General features: G+C 40.6%; 1 pseudogene; it reads right to left on the bottom strand.

Annotated features, from left to right (window-relative positions):
- Positions 1–20,227: 20,227 nt before the first annotated feature.
- On the bottom strand, positions 20,228–20,346 carry LOC112480671 (annotated as a pseudogene).
- Positions 20,347–20,738: the final 392 nt, after the last annotated feature.

Below are 20,738 nucleotides of genomic sequence, written 5' to 3'. Positions count from 1 at the left end.
TATTACCTCTACCATCCTCCCTAAAGATACTTCGAACCCAGTGTATAGAAATCTTCTTGACTGGCTGCTCTCTGGACTCAAACCAGGTTTATAGTCTGCTCCAACCATTAATCTTTGTCTTCCCTCTCTTTGCATATGTCTTTTCTTACAATTTCTAATCTAGATCTCTCTCCACAGCAGTCAACCTAGCTTTTATTTTTTTGGTGGAGGAGGACTTTTAGGGAAGTTTCAAATGGGGGAAATATGGGGAGCCACTGACACCTCCAGAACTGATTTTAAAGTGAAAACATTTGAGCTTAAGAAGGTACAGAAAAAAATCTTATCTCAATTCCCCCTCATCTGACTCAAGCAGAGCTTCCAGAATATACAGCTGCCATTATCACCACCCTCCACCCCACCATGTGAGTTTGCTGTGACTTCAGCTGCCATGGAGACAGACTTGTCTATTCCCATTAGCATCAAAGAGCCCTACAGAACCTTTCATATCTTCCCACCGAAGCCCTAACCTCTTCCCCTTTTCTTAAGTTTGATATATAAACCTTTTTATTCCTAGCTGTTGAGTGAGTTACCCATCACTGAGTAGGTGTGTAGGTATAAATACACCTTGCCTTTTCTCCTGTTAATTTATCTATTGCCAATTAATTTACAGGCCCCCAACCACTGGATGCTTCCTGAAGAAAGCAGCATTCACTGCCATGACTACAGACTTTCTATTCCTGTATCTATATGTGCATATGGGCATGTGTGTATTTACAGAGCTGGCAGCTCAGCAGGTCGTGACTGAATGTCCTTAGGAATTTCCTTGGAGAATCAAAGCTTATTAAAGTAGAAACACTTCCCAGAAGATCAGAAATCTATCTTGAAACCAAGCTCATTCCCCTGCTTGTTGCATCATCAGGCCAGGCAGCTTAAAATAAATCATCTATTAAAAGTGAGCCAGTTACCAAACTCACCTTCCAGCACTAGTTTTGGGAAACGGGCTGGGTGGACTCCTTCAGTGGTAACTTGACCATGCTCTTTCTGATGACATCATCTTGGAATGTTGATAAACTTCTTTGGCATATGCTTTAGGGAGAAGACAGCTGTCTTAAATTAATGGCAGTTTTTAATAAGAGGCAGTTCTGAGCTTCGGTGGCTAGTGGACTTAGGATCAACTCCCAAATCAGTCCTCTGTTAGTTTTGCAAACTTAAGCAATCTTTTAGCTTCTTTGATGCTGCCTCAGTTTCCTTATTTGCTGAAGATAATAACCAAGATCATTCCAGATGTTTCCCAAGGGGAAACAACACTTAACTTGAAAGATTTGGGGAGAGGATAAATGAGATAAATGTATATGCAAGTGCTTAATTTTTTCCTGGCTTCTTAACAGTACTTTCAAAACCACTTGGGACATAGGATCAGTATTCTCTGTAGGCAGCAATGACACAACTCTTCTCTACATTATAACATATACTCTATTCCATTTACTTCATTTTATTTTCCTATTTTCCTGCTCTCTTCTTTTTGTAAAAAGATCACACATGCTTCATATGGACAGAAAACACTCAGTTTTTCCTTGAAAACCAAATCAAAATTTTAAAAAAGAATTTTTTTTTTTTGTCATTTCTAAACAATGTCGATGACAACAACAACTTTTCTGTTTACTTTCTTGAAGGTTTTCTAGATTTCCCTCTAGCTTGGGTCTGGTGGGAAGAAACTGATACAGAGTCTGCATCCCCTTCTCTGTCCTTTTCTTGCATATATAAATCTTATTATAGCTGGCTCTATCCACCATGACCTGAGCCACCCTGAGTCTGGACTGACTGCATTGAGCAATAAGCAGGCCAAGATCTTTCTGGTCAGGGCTTGGCAAAATGAATGGAGGATGATGCCAACATTGTTGCCAAATGGATGGCTCATATTTTCCATCTTTGTCTTTGTGGATGGTAGTCATGTGCTTCCCATGGTGCCCAATTGTGCAACAGATGCCAGAGGCACTGAGCCAGAGCAAGGGCCTAAGGTGAGGTTAGGCCTTCCTGATCTGATGATCATGGGCCTAAGTTAGCCTTGCAGATATACATGTTCCCCCTGGATAATGAGCTGTGGCAGGTTGGACCAAGCCTTGGTTGAGTAGATAAAATCGGAAACAAAGGCTGAGAGTGGCCCTAGGATTGGCAAGATAGGGTGGCTTATAAGGGGAAACTTGGGCTATTGCTGATTGTAGAGGTAGGGTATGGTCATCAGGTCAGGTTCAGAATGAAGGAAGTTGAGGAGTCAGGTAAAGCCATAGCTCGGACATAGCTGAAGAGAATAACCAAGATCATGCCAGATGCTTCTTAAGGGGCATGTGGTGCTAGTGGAAGCTTCCACTTATCAAAACCTGGCTTAGAATGTATCTCGGCAGCTCCACTATAGGGCAATTAATCTGTTTCTCTAAGACCCAGCTCATGGTGGATTAGGACAGTGAAAGGAGGATTCTGGTTCAGTTGGAACAAAAGCTGAATATTCTTTGGACCAGGGCCACTGAATTTTTCTAGATAAGCAGTGCTGTCTCCTGAGTTGAAATCTGAGGCAAAGACTAGGATTTTCTCTGTCTATTCCCAGGGCATGGAGAAACATCCTTATCATGAGGCATCTAACCAGAGTTTTGAGATGAGAAAATCAGCACTTTAGGAAAAGTGATTTTCGACTTATGTCTATATCCATGTGAGAGCGATACCTATGGTGACTTTTAGAAAGTATATCACTGGACTATCAAGGATGTACATCTACTGCACTGAAAACTTACCCTGTCTGTAAGCATTTCCATCCATGAAACCCAGAAGAATAAAAATTTTTGTTAACAATAAGTAGGTATCACTGTAACAATACAGTGATAATTACAATAACAATAGTAAAAATGTCTTGAGATCCCTTAATTAACTTATTAGTACCATATCTGGGGTTCTTATCAACCTGTGGTTGGTCCCTCAACCTGGTTTGTGGCTTATAAGACCCTAGGTATTGGCATAAAGTAGGGGTAGGGGAAGGAGAGGTGGTGAGTGATGAGGGGCCACTCCCATGAACTCTCTGGTCCTCTGTGGATGTGGTACATACATGTCTCTTAGGGCTTTCTACATCTTCCAGAACTCTTTCCAGAACTTCTGCAACTCTCCTGGGTCCTCTAAATATCCCTGGAAAGGAAAATATATCTACTAAAATAGATAGTAGGTGAGGTCAGGAAGCTTCTATGACCTTTTTGGTAGTGATGTCCATACACGAAGTAAAATGAGGATTGTGGGATTGAAGAAGTCAAGTGTCCTGGATGAGTGCCATATCTTTTCTGAGAGCCTCCTGTCCTGACACTGAGGCATCCATCACCGATCCAGCACTGTGCCCCAGCCTCATCCCAACCAGGTGTCCCTCTGGAGGGAGAGGCAGCCTTACCAAATGACTACACTCCAGTTCCCTATAACCATACCCTAGTTCCCAAAAAGGCCAGGCCACCTGGTTTTTCCCTTGATTAACTTTGATGAGACTCTAGATACACTGTATACACTAAATACGTAAATTAAAAATCAACATGAGATCTTCTCTTTATTGGCAGATAAACCTCAGTCCTAGATACAGAAAAAAAAAAATGGCTTTATAGTACATCTGAAAACAAACAAAAAGAAAAAAACTATGATTAACATAAACAAACAAAAATCTTTGGCATTTTAAATCTTCACATATAAATAAGAGGTTTTGAAATTTTCAGCAGAAATTTCTATGTACATGTCAAAGCAAGACACAAGTGCTTAAAGCTTATAGTGGATACTGGAATATTTTCAGAATCCAAGGTGACATGCCATGTAGGGTAGAGGGAATTTTCACCTATGTCTGGCCCATGTGAAAATGATTTCATCTATCTGGATCATGTCCACCCACAAAACACTTCTTACGTTGGCTTATCCAGATGATTGCTTTATCCCTGCAGCATACTTTCCATGTACAAGAATAAATTAACACTATGCAACTTATTGAGCTTGTATAGCATTTTCTAAATCTATAGTTTGACTTGTATTTCCTGTAGTTTTTAAATTTTTTTGTAACGTTTTTAAAGAAAATTCTCAGTGTTGATTTGTGCAGCTGAGCTCCCCCGAGAATAGGCTGACCTCCAGCAACTCCTCACTCCACCCCCCGTAGGAGCTTGAATAATGACTGAGTGACAAAGTGTCCCATTCAGTTATTATTCAACTATATTAAATTGCTAAAGTTGGTAATTGGAGCATATCTTATTACAAAGGCAAAAGTTCAACATTTTTCCCCAGGCACAATAGGCGTGCACATTTAAAAACTTCTGGTCTGGTAAGGAATAAGATGTCAGGGCATGGCACATGCAACAGATTAAACAGGGAAAGATATATTAACCAAACCTGGGCCAAATTGCCAGGCATTATCTTGAATAATTTACCAGTCTCAAGCTTTATACAAAGGGTGTGAGAGACAAAGTAGAAGAGACTCTTGAAAATATAGCAATATTCCCTAGCTCTATTAGGCTTACATGGTTAAAAAACTATCACTTAAAATATAATGCTAGGGACTGATATTATATATATTATGTATAATATGCCAACACAGTACTGATTATTTAAATATTTTGAAATATCACCAGATTATGTAAAACCCCGTTGGTGCCATAGCTATAGGCCATTTACTGGAATTATCACTTGGGGCGTGTCCGAGGGGTGTCTAGTTTTATCTAAAATGGTGCTCCAGTGAAGCAGCAGTTTTACTAAGACAATAGGAACTTTGGGAATCTGCTTGGATGTGGGGACCACAAGTTACTGCCTCAAAGAACTATAAATGACTATGGCGCGAATGATAGAGACCGCAGCCTATGTTAGTTAATAGGTGCCTCATCAGAAGACTTCTGTGGGGGCACTTATTTAAGACTCTAGATCCCATATGCTTTCTCTGGAGATTGTGATTCCTAGGTCTGTGATGGGCCTGGGAATCTGTATTTTTAATAGATGTCCCAGTGATTCTTATGGTAAAGCAGATCTGAGAAACACTATTCAACCTTTGATATTCATTCATGATACTATCGTTCATTCATTTTTTTATTCAGTTATTTAGCACTCACTATGGTATTTCTCAAACTGTGATCATGGATTCCCCCACATCAAAATCATCTGGAGTGTTTTATTAAAATCCAGATTTGGGCCTCATCCCAAAATGACTATATTAGAATCTCTAGCGGTAGGACCCACAAATCTGCAGTTTTTAACTGAGCATTTCAAGTGATTCTTATGTGATAAAGTTTGAGGATATCTGCCGTGTGTCAGGCACATAGCATGTCTCTTAAAGTTGTCCATTCTCAGTCAATAGGAAAGAACATTAAGTTAAAGGTTTACTAAGGCAGGGATCAGTGGACGACGTATGTAAGAGTGAATCAAAGGGTGAGGGGAGAGAGGCAGCTCTTCCTGCTTTAACTTAGAAGTCTGCAATGCTTGCAGGAACAAGAAAGGAAGATGCCCCACAGATGGAGTTGTCGTGTTTGTGGGGAACACTGAGTGAGGCCCAGGTCCCTTCAGCCTCCGGAGCCTGTGGGTGGAGCCAAACACGTGTCTGAGCGGGGATGGCAATGCAAAGGCTCCACAAGCCCAGGGTCGAATGGCGGGGCCGTGGCGGAGACTCTCGCTCGGAATTTCCTGCCAGAGCTCCTGCCCTGCAAGACATAAATATACTTTACTTTTCTTCTTTCTTCTCCCATTTCCTTAGTTTTGTTTGTGGAACAGTAATGGAACTTGCCCGGGTATTGTTTCATTTTGACACCGTAATGGGGTCTGTTCTGAATTCACTTTCTCCATTAGAAACCTATGGAGCGTTCATTGTTCCTGTGGACTTTTACTGATGTATAATTGTGCTTAAAATAACTTGTCCAAAGCATAATCTGGAAAGTAACAAGTAAACTTAGTTTAAGTTAATTTTGGCTGATGATTCCAATTCTGGTTTCTCTGATTGCTCGTGTGGATGGCAGTTCAGACAAATGCCCTTTTGGTTTCAAATGGTAAGAGTCATAGTAAAAATGAAAAATAATAATGAAGTACTCAGGAATTTTGTGGTATCATAACTGTAGCATAGAATTTGAAATGAAAAGATCTGAATAAAACACATTTTCCTCATCTCTAGAATGGAGATAATGAGACCTGCCCGAGCCACCTCACTCGGTTACTGAAAGTCATGAGACGTTCAGCACTGAAACTTGGTAAATGATAACGCTTTATACAAACATTGGTTGTGAGTTTTAAGATTTTTTTCCTTGACACTTGCCCTGTCTCTAGCTTCAGATATTGTTGAAACTTTTCTAGATAGTATGGGTCAGATCGAAATAAAGTTCTGCAAAAGCATGGGAATTTGGGTAAAAGGTGCTTACCATCGCAAGTACTTCCATTACAGAGACATTTATTTGGACCAAGATATTATATTTGCTAAGGTCTGAGAAGGAGGAAGTATGAGCCAAATAGCAAAGGTCCCAGTGACAAATAAAAGGCACTTGGAAACTGTGGTGCATTGTTCTGTTCTTCTGGAAGGCAAAACACTGCCGGGATGAAGACGGAGCCATTCCAAGCGGGTGATGAAATTTACTTTATTGACATTATCAATAAGGATGTATTTATGGGAAACAAACATGAAGTATAGCTCACACTTACAGAACCTGACAGGTAAGCAAAGGGAAGTGTCTGATCAGGAGGCCTAAAACTTTGGGCTTTTATGGCACTGGATGCATGCCTGGTTAGCTATGTGATTTTTAGGTAATTATCTTCCTTCATGGATCTTCAACTTTCTCATGCATAACATGGGCCTAAAACCCTCCATTACACATTATAAGAGCACAGAAGGTCATATTTTTCACTAGAAGTAAAAGGTCATGTGTAGTTTATCATTGCTAGGTAATGAACATTACTTCTTTCATATAGGTTGAAATCTACAATAAAGTTAACATCACAGAGAGGCACAGAGGCTTCTGTATAATATTGTGACTTGCGTAATATAAATATCTTACTTTCGGTTTTCTGGGTTACTTTTCTCTTTCAAGTAAGGGCTTATATATCTGCCCTGTTAGATCTTCGAAAGGGAAAAACACGTCCCTCTTCAGGGCTGCAAATGAGAAAGGAGCTCCGTCATTCCAAATCGCCCCTCTTTGTACTTCCTGGAATCTTGTGAGAAGAATGAAGACATTTGGTAGATTAAACGTAAGTTCGTAAAATAATTATCGCCATGCCCTAAATTCATGCAGATTATTACAAGTTGATGAATCATTGCTGGTTCCCGTAGAATTTTTTTTAACTGGAACAAAAGTTAATATATTGATTGTTAAAGTTGCCAGGTTGACAAATCCAGAGAACAAAGAACTTTTCTTTAAGGATTAGATAGGAGTCATAGCATGTTTCAAGCAGAAGGAAACTACAGAACCATCAGCTTAAGATGAGAAAAAAGTTGTAAGTTGTAATGGTAATAATAAAAATTGGGTGTGTTTTATGTGCTAGATTTGTGCTAAATTATTTGCACATATGATTTCCTTTAATTCTCAAAACAATCCTCAGAAATAGTTGCTATTACCAATGCCCTGTTAGAGATAGGGAAATGGAGATTGGGAGGAATTAAGTCACTTGCTTAAGGTTCACTGCTTATTGATTCTCCAGAGCCGCTTTGGTCTCTTCATCAGTTCAGGCTGATATTACAAAATAATGTGGACTGAGGGCTTAAACAGCAAGAATTTATTTTTTACAGTTCTGGAGGTGGGGAAGTTCAAGATCAAGAAGCCAGACAATTTATGTCTGATGAGGGCTCTCTTCCTGGTTTACAGATAGATGCCTTCTGGCTGTATCCTCACATGGTGGAGAGAAATCTCTTCTTATAAGGGCACTAATCCCATTCATGAAGGTTCTATCTTCATGACCTAATTATCTCCCAAAGGCCTCACCTCCAGATACCATCAAATGAGGGTTTGGCTTAAACATATAAATTTTTGGGGGAGACATAAACATTTAGTCCTTAGCAATTGATGAGAAGAATTATTGATTCACTCATTCACATAATCATTTAACATTTATTGGGCACTTATTATGTACTAAAAACTATACTTGGCACTGGGGACACAAAGGTAAACCAATGAGATATGGTCCCATCTTTATGGTGTTTACAGAGCAGTAGAGGAGACAGACATAAACTGTCACATGAACACATAATTTTAAAGTAGGAAAAATAGTTTTGAAGAGAAAGTATAGGAGTTGGGACAGCAGGGAACCTTGTTCTGTCTGAGGAGCCAGAGTAGCTTCTCAAAGGATATAACCAGTGAGTTGAGATCTGGAAGGTTACCAAGAGTTAATGAACATTTGGAGGAATGTGAGAGTGTTTCAGACTTGAGAAATGCAAGTGCAGAAACCCTTGGCTAAAGTGCTAAGAACTGGGTGGGAATGAGAGGTAGGTAGGGGATAGATTACCCTGGGCCTTAAGGTAGTTGGTCTTTATGAGAACTATCCTCAATAAAAGTCATCAGTGACTTGCTAGTTAGCTAGTTTTATAGCCCTTCCCCAAGTTTCTCCCAAATGTCTGGAGCACCTGAGAGCAATGGCCTTGGGTCAATGGTCCTAGAGTGTATGTGTGTGTGTGTACGTCTTCTCAGTGTTCATTCCTGGTAATTTTCCCAAATGCCCTAATCTCGTGTGCGGTATCAACTCTATTTGGTGAGGCCACTTAAATTCCTGAAACACAATTATTTTTTTAAATGACATACTTGTTAAATATTTCACTTTAGCCCATGTTCATTGATACATCATTAATAGCTCCAAAACTTCTATGCTATTAAGGTCTCACTTGGGTAGGGAAGACATTCCCCCAACGCCACCATCCGCACTGACAGAAATCATCCTTCACCCATTGTCCGGCAGCTAAAATCCCCATTAGAGTTTCTTTCTTTAGACTAAAGCATTATCTAGTATGTTAAAATAAATGAATAATAGGAAAACTTATAACACGTAAGTTATCAATCATTTATACCATAATGGAAACGAGTTTCGGATCTTTTCTATTGGGCAAGTTTTGATGGAGAGGAATGGAGGGGAAATGCTGAAGGTCATCGGTTGGAGTGGGGAGGGGAGTTGAGAGGTGGAAGGAGGGAGGAGCTGTTCTTCGAAGCTGGCGACTTTTAACAATGTCACTCTTCATTTTCTCCTTTTCCTAAATGTTATTTATTTGTTATTTGGTAATTATCCATTACAATGAGTAAATATCTGGTTAAAAATTTGACTGTGATTTCCTTTAGGCTTTAATTATTTGAAAACTCTTGATTAAAAATAGTAACTTGAAATACAAACACTTAACCCAGGATATATAACCAACCATCCAAGTAGACTTACATTTTTTCACATTTAAGTTATTTTCTATTAAAATGTAGTACAACATTTTAAAAGAATAATGTGCCCGAAGGCATCATTTGGTTTAATGGGAGTCACTGCTTTGAAAAAACATTAGCTAAATTCGACAGCAGCATGATTCAAAATGATTGACACTTGAGAGTGGGCATCCAAATTTCTTTCATGAATAGTGGGAGAATTTGGCTTCAACTGAACATTTACTTATCAGTGTTTATGCTACTGGTTTCCAGGCAATGTATAAATTACTGCTTGCTTGCATGTGGTACAGAGAATCAAGGCAAATCCATCTTTTGGGAGGCAACCAGCCTCTGCTTGATTTATTACATATGGTCACATTAAGCTGACTAATGAGAGGGCTCAAATGGAGCCATGACAAAATGGCAGCTTTGTGCAAACTCGGGAAGACTCTGGAATTCTGCTGGAACATTGGGCTTATTGCTTAACTGGAAGGAAATATACCAGAGTGGTTAGAGAGAAATGGTCTTTCTGTTCCAAACCTGTATCTCCAGTGGCTTTGAAGTGGTTTGTGAAGTTATATTTCAGGCTGTGCAGCCTCATACCAGGTGTTAACCCAGGGGTAACTGCTTTGTTAAGCTTCCTTCAAAGTCTGTCCAAGGACTTTGAACAAGTGGAAAATGTCTGCTGTTTCGGGATTACTTGCACTGTTATGGAATCAAAGTGATTCATTCCCTCCACCCCCTTAAAGCCACTTCTGGGCAGAAAGAGGTAAAATGGGTCACTATGTCAAAGATAGCCTAGGAACAGAGGAAATCAGGACAAAATTATTCTGATTGGGGGAGGAGGGCAGCTGGAACACAATGATGGTCAGAAAGTGTCACTTGAGCTCCGCTTGGCAGGTGCCTGGGGTGTCCAGTGGAAAGTAGACATGAGTCATGGGAATATGTAGTAGGAGTGATGGAAACATGCAATACTTGCTTCTTTCTTTCTGCTCCTTAAAGGGAGATGTTAGCTAAAAGGGAAAAAAATGTCCTTCCTTTATATGGAAAGCTGGCCAGTTGTCCTGTGTCTTGCCAAATAGAGAAGAGCAGTAGCTGGCATGTGTGGTGTCGAGTGATACAGACGAGGAATTGAGAGAAGTCATCAGACAGTAACACTTGGAAGGGAAGATCACTTGGTATTGTAAAATCATTTTGCCTTTGTAAAATCATTTTGCCTTTTCTCCCAAATATCAACCTCCTTTATGATTCAATCAGAAATTACGTTTGACAAACATTTGAAGAGGCCAGAGGCGAATGGCAGGGGAATGATCTGAGGCCCCGGCCTCCACCATTGCCCTTTTCCCTCTGCATTTTACAAAGTAGACCTTCTCTGGAGGGAAGTCAAACTCCTGTGAATCACCAGTAACTTTTCTGATTTGTTGCACTTACTGCTCAGTGTTGGCAGTGAGGGAAAGAAGTGGACCATTAGTGTGGGCGGAGCCCACAGGGCTATGTGGTGCACCATCATAGGGAGCAAGACAGCCCTCTGCGCCACGTACTCTCTCAACACTACTTAAGTTACCCGCAAGGAGCATGCTTTCCCTCACGACCCTCAGTATTATGGGTTTCCTGCATTGCTTCAACCGTCTCCCCAGGAAGAAGAGGACGGGGAGCGGGGAGGGAGAGGAGGAGAAGGAGGAGGGGGAAGATTGAGTTTGGGGAAGAGGTGATAGTGGTCTTTAATAGCAGGGAGACTCACAAAAGTAAAGCACCTCAGTAAAGCACCTCAGTGAAGAGATGATAGGGGCAGGGTCAACATTGGGAGGGTCTTCGTGCCCCCTTCGCCATAGCCCCTAATGCCCTTTATCAATGTGCTTCAGTCTCTAAAGCTGCTTTTTCCTTTCTCCCCAACTTCTCCCAGAGAGTTCCCATTGTTACTAGCAAACTGGTAGAATTTACCCCGTTCTCATAATTTAAGGAACCTCAATTACTGCTTGGAATGGGACAAATCAAGTTCAACCTGCACTTCCTACTGTTGGGGAATTAAAAATCTAGCCAACAAAGAAGTCTCCACATCAATGTGGAAAGAAAGGCAGCTGATTTATTGTTGACTATGTACAACAGAGCACATGTGGTTAGGTAGCTTGTAAGAGACTACAGAGTCAGGATGAAATTTCACACAATTTATACAGCGAAGCAGAAGAAATAGCAATAGAACATCTCCTATCTCTTCAAAAGTTATGTCTTGAGATAAGCTCTCAGGTTAACTCCTTAAAATGTATGGTTACATTTTAAGGGGTTTATGAGGCCCACGACCTTGAAGACATCTCTGCACTATAAACCTGGAGACTAGGTTTGTCTAGTCCCCAGAGAGACTCATTTACATTCCAAAAGATTAGAGCAAGGAATTAGGCCTGTTATGTTTTTGAGGAGATCCTTACTACTAATAAGAGTAATAGCAGAAGGCCTCTTATGCATGGAATCAATTTCTAACATTCCCGCTCTCATGACTAAAAAGTATCCTGTCCCTTTTTATACATTCGTCCTTTGAGGCTATATGCTTTTCTCCATCTATGCTACACTTTACCTGAGTGCTTCTGTGTAGAAGTATCTGTGATTAGGAATCAGACCACAGAGTACAGTTTTCCCAAGTGACAACACACTTTGCTAGAAACAGCTGCTGTAGAGATCAAGATGCCCATTCCGTGAGGGCCAGAGTCTCAGCAAGCTGGTAAGAGGAAAACGATTGGATTAAAGGATCCCACATGAAATTATAACCGATGGTGCCCTTTTAAGCTACCCACTAGAGCTTCCAGTATGAAATAGAAAAAGTTTCCTTTTTGTCCCTTGAATCACATATTAAATCAGCTCTAAAAAGCTGGAGATTGAGAGAAGTATTCAAGGCGTCTTTACTACCGCTGGCTTGAATTGGACTCCTAACACCTACCCGGTGCATCCCGAACTTCAGTTTGATGCTTGTGATGCCTATTTAAAATGCATACTCCTGACCTCCTTGTATAATTTAGCAGCTCTGAGGTGGAGTCAAGGAATCTATGTTTTTGTAAAGCATCCTAGGTGATTATGATGCTTGTGGTACCCAGAAACACTGGCTTCCATTGTGCTGATACCAACAGCTATGCATGATCCTATCTGCTCAGCCAGGGGCTCCTGCAAGGTAGACTAACACTTGCCAGCAATGACCTAGGCCTTTTAAATTGTACATTTCGGAAAAAAATTGTGCATTGGGCGAAGTGTATATGGGCTCCAGGAACCTGGTCCCGGGATGTTAATAAGTGTTAGAGGATACATGTCAGAAAACTGGGTTCAACCAAATTAAGCAAGAATTTTTGCTACAGGACTTCTCAGATCCTTTACCGTGTTGATATATGATTCTCAAGGAGTATGTAACATGTAGAGTGTTCCAAATTTATATGGCTACAGACTTTTTTGCTAAATTTAGAGCACATATTAAGAAAGTATTCTAGGAGTCTTTAGGAATTTACTAAAACAGCTTTATGCTCAACGTAAATGGCTACTAAAGCGCTTGATTTGGCTGTATAAAACAATGTCAGATTGTTAGTGTATACATGGTGGGCTGCAACATGTATACACTAAATGGTAAATATCATACATTGAGTGATATACTGTCCCAGGTACTATAATAAGTGTCACATATACTATTTCATTTAATCGTCACACTAATCCTGTGAGGTAGGTATTATTATTCCTATTTAATGATGAAAACACTGGGGTTAGGAGAGCTTAAGTAACTAGCCCAGCATTACACCATTAATAGATGGCATAGCTGAGATTCAAATCCAGAATTCACACCCGTGTCAACCTGTCTTCAAACCTACATCCTTTATACTCCTCTGCCCCCAGAGCAACACAATAATGATTTGAGTTGGACTCTTGCCTTCTGTGGGGTAAGGTTCTAAAGTCAGGTGTAATCAAAGTTAAGTTAGACAAATATTTACTCACCCATAAAGTATAGTTATATGAGGTTTTGGGCATATAACCCTGCCTAGTATCGTGTTCATATAAATATATGCTATATATGTATATGCAAAATATAATTTTACAGCATTTTTATTTTTAAGTACATAAAAGAGACGGGACTTGCATAATTGAATTCATGTAAGTCAAACACCTATACGATGTGGCTCTACATATGCACCTATCTAAATGTGTGCCAGATCGACAGTGATGACATCATATGGAATTACTCAACTTTAGGATCATCGAGGAACTTCTATGACAAACTGATTTGTTTTACACTTGAGGGAACCAAGTCCCCAAGAGGCTCTCCTTTGCCAAACTTCACTGCCTTCTGACCCTGAGTGCCTGCTCATAGCTAGCAGGAAGATAGTGGGGACCTGCCCCTTCTTTCTTCTGCCCATTGCTACCCTGCTGATGTGTGAAATGCAGGGAGCTGCTAGGTAGTACAAGGAGGCCGAGGTCTTTTGGCCTTGACATTTTACAGGGAGGCAGCTTCTTTTATAGGACAACTGGCTAAAGCTCCACCTCTACCTTGGAGCTGTCTCCCCACAGGAGATAGGTTCTCAGCCAGCTGCTTCTTGTCTGTGCAGTTCCCGGGATTGTCCAAATTACTGTACCCATGAAAGGGCCCAATGGGTACATAACAGGAAAGAAATCTGTAGCTGTAGAACCTAACCCCCCCATCTCCCCCCACTGCCCAAAACATACTTTCCCCACTCTTTTGAAAAAGGAAGAATCCAGAATATGTGATGTGACCAACTATTTGGAGTCTTAATTATGAGTATTGAATCTAAAGAATGGGGCAAGTTGGGGAACAGACGCTCATGGTTCTTGGTGGGGAGGACAAGGACAGTTCCAAATCTAATCATAAGGATGAACAGAACTGGCCTTTGACATGGGACCCCCTGCCACCGCCTCAAGGTGCCCTGTCCGATCTCATTAGCTCCCTTCTTTCCCATTATCTATCTGATGCCTCCTTACCTGTCTTAATTTTCTCAGCCAGCTGCCAGGGCGTATAAGCAAAATGGCAGATGACAAAGAGAATACAGTGTTTCTTCTCAGGCACTTTATATGGGTAGTCTTGCAGTTCCCAGTGCTTCCAGAGACAAAGGAAAAGTGTATAAGGATAAAGTGTCTGGCAGGTTGGAGAGAAATTTCTGGGCCACATGGCTTTATGTTGTTTTTTCATATAACAACCCAGGTCAATCCTTTTTCTTTAGCAAGGAAGAGGGAGTCTGGGTGTGAAATTAGAGGAAGTGCTTCACCCTACAGCATGAAGAACCCTCCATGCCTGAACTTGGAGGGTAAGTTACCCTCTGAAACACAAGTCTTTATCTGCCCTCATTTTCCAGATCTTTGTTTTTATTCACGAAAATCTTTAGTTATACAGAACCATTGGGAAATAGGCCCCTAAAATACCGCTCAGGCTATTCAAACTTGTATGTTCTTTTTCTAAGATTTTCTTTAGGGCAATTCATGCCATCACATGTTACTCCAGGAACCCTCCAAGAACCTTCGCCTATGGTTGTCATGAGCAAACTATTTCCAGTTCCTTAAAAAAAAAATCCTGAAAAGATATGGTGGGCAGCCAAGACTCCAAGGTTGTTAACTTTCATTTGATAAGGGAACTTTCAGTGTCAGCTTTCCTCATTTTGTTTCACCCAGGACGGTGACCTACATCCCACAGAGTGAAAGGCCCAAAGCGATCTTTCACGAAGAATAGTCTTAAGCACTACTTATATTCTAATGACCTGGGGAACTTGTTAACATGCCAATTTGTGGACTGGGAATATGATTTTAAAGGCATTGATGCTTTCGAACATCTGGACTAATGGTTGCTTTCTCTCTTAAGAGTGGCAACTCCATTGGAGTGGCAGATTATCCTGTCTGTCATTTCCTGGAGAGTTCCGTAATAAATCACTGGCATAGAAGGAAGGCCTACCACACCCAGGGCATTGAGGGAACAGAGTGGTGGCAACTCTATTTATCAAGAGGGCCCCTTGTCCAGTGCTGCCAGTGGACCTCCCACCTAGACCTGCTACTCTGCCAGGGACAGGTAAGCCTCATCCTGCCTATAGGCAGGCCCTGGGGCAGCCTGGCTCTAGAAGGATGGAGCCAACCTCTCCAAGAACTCCCCAACATTCCACCATTCCCTGTTCAGCCTAGAGACTGAGCGCCTCTGATAACACAGCCTACAGAGAAGGTATTCCAGCTACCCAAGACTTAAGATGACATCATCATCATCATCATCATCATCAGTTAGGACCAAACAAAATCATACTGGGAGGGAACATGGCCTACGTTCATATTCCAGATCTGATACTAATTGTGTGGTATTAGACAGATTGTTCTGCTTCTCTGAGTTTTCATTTCCTCATTCGTAAAACAGGGATACTAAAAGAATCTGCCTCTTAGGATTGTTGTAAGACTCAAATGTGACAATGTGCTTTAAATTCTGAACTCAGAATTTGGCGTATAGTAAGTGTTCTGTAAACAGGACCACAGCTAGCATATAGGATATCTTGTGATAGTTAGGGGGGAAAAAAGCTGTCCTCCTCTGGGTAGACATTGGAAAATGCACCCCTTCCTCTAGCTGGGTCAGGCTGATACCTGGGCCTTGCAGATGACTGTGGGGCCCACACACAGAGAGGGGTGGCTGCATCTCATTTCTCAGAAGCACAGTGCTGTGCTCGGTAGACACTCATCTTGATAAACTTCAGGGAGAACAAAGGCGTGCAGACATGCTGAATTTTCCTTTTCCGAGCTTGGTACCAGCTGATTATGCTTCCTGTTTCTCTAAGAGCTTCCCTGACATAGACGATTTGCTTCTTTCAATATTGGTCATTACCCTGTTGCTTTCCTGTGTGAGTCAGCATAAGTGCCCTTGTGTACCCCGGATCCCAAGTCTGTGCTCCAGCCTGGTTTCCTGGCCTCCCCAGGTAATCCCCCTCTGCCCAGGGTGAGCGTTTCCGCCCACGCCACTCTGCCTCAGAGACGTGCGCTGGGGACGTGAGTCACTGCACTATCCTCCCCAGCTGAAACTATTATTGGAATGCCTCTGCACGCAGCACACGCTTGCTTCCTGTATTTCACAGACCTGTGCTCAGTGATCTGCAAATCACACTCCTCAGCAGGAGTTTCCACTTGGGAGATCACAAGGCGGTTTATGCTAAAGTCAGAAGGTTTCTAAGAAATGTCTTGTTAGCCAGGCATTACGTATCCTTCAACAGCATCAAGCACATGTCTTCAGCATTGTGGTCTCACGGTGTGCCCACCTTTATGGGTGGCTCAAAAGAAATTCTGGAGTTCTGCATTAAGTTTAGAAGAGGGAAGTAAACTGAAAAGCAAGAATGTGCTTTGTAAACAGGATATGGGGCAGGAGAGATCTTTTTGAGCAGACACACCTGGGGTGTTAAATTTGGGAGGGGACCTTAAAAGAGGCAGACAACTGGGAGGAATGTGAGAGAAGAACCAGGGAGGTGAGAAGCTTAGACAAAGATGTAGAGGGGAGGATGAGTTGGGCTCATTTATCGAGCTAAATTAAAATTTTGAAGAGCCTTCTCCTCCATGCAAGGATCGATAACCTGCATCGGCAGAGTATTGACTGTTGCCAGGCAGTACACCTGCCACGGACCCTACCAGTTGCACAATTCCTGTGTTCTTTTTACAAATGAAGGAACTGAGCTTCGGGAAAGTGAAATCCTGAGGTCACGGTCATGTGGCCAGTAGGCAGTGACGTTCACACCTGAGCAGTCAGGCTGTTAAGCTTTAACCTCAGTCGCTCAGGATAAGAATAGGTTTTTTTGGTCCCTCCCCCACCCCCCCCCCCCCTTCAGGTAGATATTTGAAGGCAGGGGAGATACGTTTAGTTCACTAATCCTTCTCTGAAATCCTAATGTAGATCTCACCTCTTATATGCTAGATGTTGATTTACCATACCCAACTGACAGTGATCTCAGGTAAGTTCTGGCAGTTGTTGCAGGTTGGATAATCTTGTAGACAAAGCATGGATTCCGAGCTCAGGAATCCTAATTCCATGTTGGTCTGGCACTGGCTGAACACCTGAGAGAGAGAGAGCAGTTAACTTCCTCTGTCAAATTTTCCCTATTTGACAAAAGCATGAGAACATGAGCATGACAAAATGTTAGAGCATTTTTAGATCCTAAGAAATAAAACCAAAAAAGGGAAAAAGAAAATCCAGCGGCAACATAGAAGAGGACCCTGGAAGAGGTCGCAGGAGGGTTGTGTTAGAGGTGTCTTAGCAGTAGGTGTGCAGAAAGAGAACAAGGGAGGGATGCAAACACACATAGCATCCTAGAACACTTGGGAGCTACCCCTGTCACTTCCTTCCCTCAATGTGGCTCACTTCACCTGGCTCACTTCACCTTTCCATAAAGAAAGGCTGATCGATCTTATTCTATTGCTAGGTGCAAATCTCAATTCTGAGTTTCTCTTCTTGCCCAAGAGTGGCCACCTTGTAAAAGTGAAGAGAAAAGCCTGCTTTTTTGTCTGCTGCTTGAATGCAGCCATTTGAATTAACGTGGAGGAGGAAGCTTAAGTTTTCTCCTCACAGATTGGTCCAATGCAGAGCTTGGGGTTTGCAGACGAGAAGTGGAAATTTGGGACAACTTCTTATTCCTTGATCTGAAAGAGAAAATTTAAACTTCTGCAGTTATAACAAGTTGGGGGAGGCTGGAAGATTCCCTGCAAAGGACAGCGATTTATAAACTGGGTCACTGAGTTCTCTTCCCACCTCCTCTCAGAGTTGTCCAAGGATGCACATCTCCGTCTCTCACCCATACCTCTCCCCAGTCTGGCAAGACCCGGTCCAAAGAATGAAAGATGCCTGTCTGAACTTAGGATAATCGATTCAGACGCTTATTCAATACCTAGTAGAGACTTTACTAGAAATGTCTCATTGTATTCTCTCCTTCGAGAGAGGGCCTATAACTATCCCTTTTTCCATATAAGGAAACTGAGGCACAGAAATTTTTCGAAATCCATCTGATTTAAAAGCTGTAACTCTAATAGGCCTCTAATGAATAGACATCCTCAGTGATTACATTAAATGATTTTTAACAAAAATGAAGCAATTCAGTTGATGATAATATTCGACCAGCTCTATTGGGATGAGGACTAAAAAAGAATGGGAAGTTTTCCACCAAGGTGTGTGTGTGTGTGTGTGCATGTGCGAGAAAGAGAGAGAGAGAGAGAAAGAGAGAGAGAGAGAGAGAGAGAGGGAGGGAAGGAGAGAGAGAGAGAGAGAAACATGAAGAAAGGTAAGAACCAAAAGGAAATGTTCATTCTCTTTGGTTGAACTCTCTTTGTGGCTCAGAGGCATTGCATTAGAACTACTTGAGAGAAAAAAAAAAAGGGCATTTAAAACACCAGTAACGTTAAAAGAACTCAATACCACCGTGCTGTTTTTGCCAAAGTAGTATCACCAGATAACTATGCTAAGAATGAACCATTTGGCCAAAAATAGGGACACCCCTGAAATAGGATCTCCTGTTTGAATAGCTTCTCTTGGTTCTGCTTTTCAGGTTATAGGTCTCCAAGTTATAGGAAAAGTTTTGCTCACATTCCCTGGGGTACTTCAGACTTTTCAATGTGACTTTCCTGAACACTTCTCCTACCAATCCCTTTAAAGTACAGAACTAGAAACTGCTTCTGCCATGTCGGTTCAAAGTTCAAGTCAGGTCAGAGGTCTTCAGAGAATGAAATGGTATGCTTTGGGAACAAAAAACCATTGTAAAGGAGATGATTTAGAAAACTTAAAAACAGAAGAATCTGTCATTTCTTAAAATTTATTTTTATTGAGATATAATTGACATAACATTAATTTCAGGAGAACAATGTAATGATTTAATATTTGCCTATGAAAATTGTTTATAATTAAACTTTTTTCAATACAGTTGACATACAATATTATATTAGCGATTTGACGTTTATATTACTTAAAAAGTAATCATCCCGTTAAGTCTAGTACTCACCCGACACCATACATAGTTATTACAGTATTATTGACTATATTCCCTATGCTGTACTGTACATCTCTGTATAAAATATATTTATAAAAATATAACTATTTTTATAACTGGCAATTTGTACTTCTTAATTCCTTCACCTTTTTTACCCATCCCCTCCAGCTGGCAACCATCAATTCATTCTCTGTATCTATGAGTTTGTTTCTGTTTTGTTTGTTTGCTTTATATTTTCCTTCCTTATTTCTTTGGGGGGAATAACTTTATTTTGATATAATTTCAAACTTACAGAAAAGTTACAAGATTAGTATAAGGAACTCACTTATGCCTTTAACTCAGATTCACCAATTGCTTACATTTTGCCCCATTTGCTTTATCATTGTCTCTGTACGTATTTATAGAGACAAAATGATATTTGAGTTTAAATGTCAGATTTTATTTTCTCTTAAATAATTGCCCTTCCAGAGTTATTATCTTAGCCTTATATATTATAATAATAACTTGGTTGATGATAATTTTGGTAGAATTAGGAAATGTGACACAGACTTTTTGGAGAAAGTTGTGCTTATTCCTTTGAATATCAAAGTATGAATGACAACAGCTTGAACAGACCCCATGAAGTTTATCAGCACTATAAAAATAAGAATGATTTTCTTTTTCACATTCCTGGAAACTATTGCTGTTTGGTGCAATAAACTTAACATGTACCGCTTTCCTGCTTTTTTGGTGTAGTACTGCTAACAATATAGGTATGTGGCCATTCTTATTTTTATAGAGTTAATTATTAGTTTCACTTTTATTTTTCTAACTTTACTATTTATTTATTTATTTATTTATTTATTTATTTAGGTGAGGCAAACCTTGGTTGACCTCACAGATTGCAAGGACCTTGTCAGTTTACAGTCCCTTATTTTTTATTTTTTATGCCTACAGCACCCGGTCTTCCTAGGTGGTCTCCCATCCAAGTACTAACCAGATCTGACCCTGCTTAGCTTCCAAGATCAGACGGGATTGGGCTTGTTCAGGGTAGCATGGCCATAAACCTATTTTTCTAATTTTAAATAAAGGTATGTCATCCTTAATACAGAATACATTATTCTGAAATACAACTCAAACGATTTAAATGAGAGGATCTATTTGAAAAGCACCTTGTAAACTATAGTTTGGTACAGTCGTTAGGCCTATCTTTTTTAAATGAGCTACTCTTTTTCTTTAATTAAAAATTTCTTTTTAAATTACAGTTGATATTCAATAGTATATTAGTTTCAGGTATAAAGCATAATAATTAGACATTTATGTAACCTATGAAGTTATCACCCCGATAAGTCTAGAACCCACCTGACATCGTACATAGTTATTATAGTATTATTGATCATATTACCTATGCTGTACTTTACATTGTTGTGACTGTTTTATAACTGGCAATTTGTACTTC

This window comes from Pteropus alecto, unplaced genomic scaffold, assembly GCF_000325575.1.
Source record: "Pteropus alecto unplaced genomic scaffold, ASM32557v1 scaffold20, whole genome shotgun sequence".
In the NCBI taxonomy this organism is placed as follows: Eukaryota; Metazoa; Chordata; class Mammalia; order Chiroptera; family Pteropodidae; genus Pteropus; species Pteropus alecto.
The sequence above is the reverse complement of the archived record's forward strand: the minus strand, read 5'-3'. Positions and strand labels throughout refer to the sequence as shown.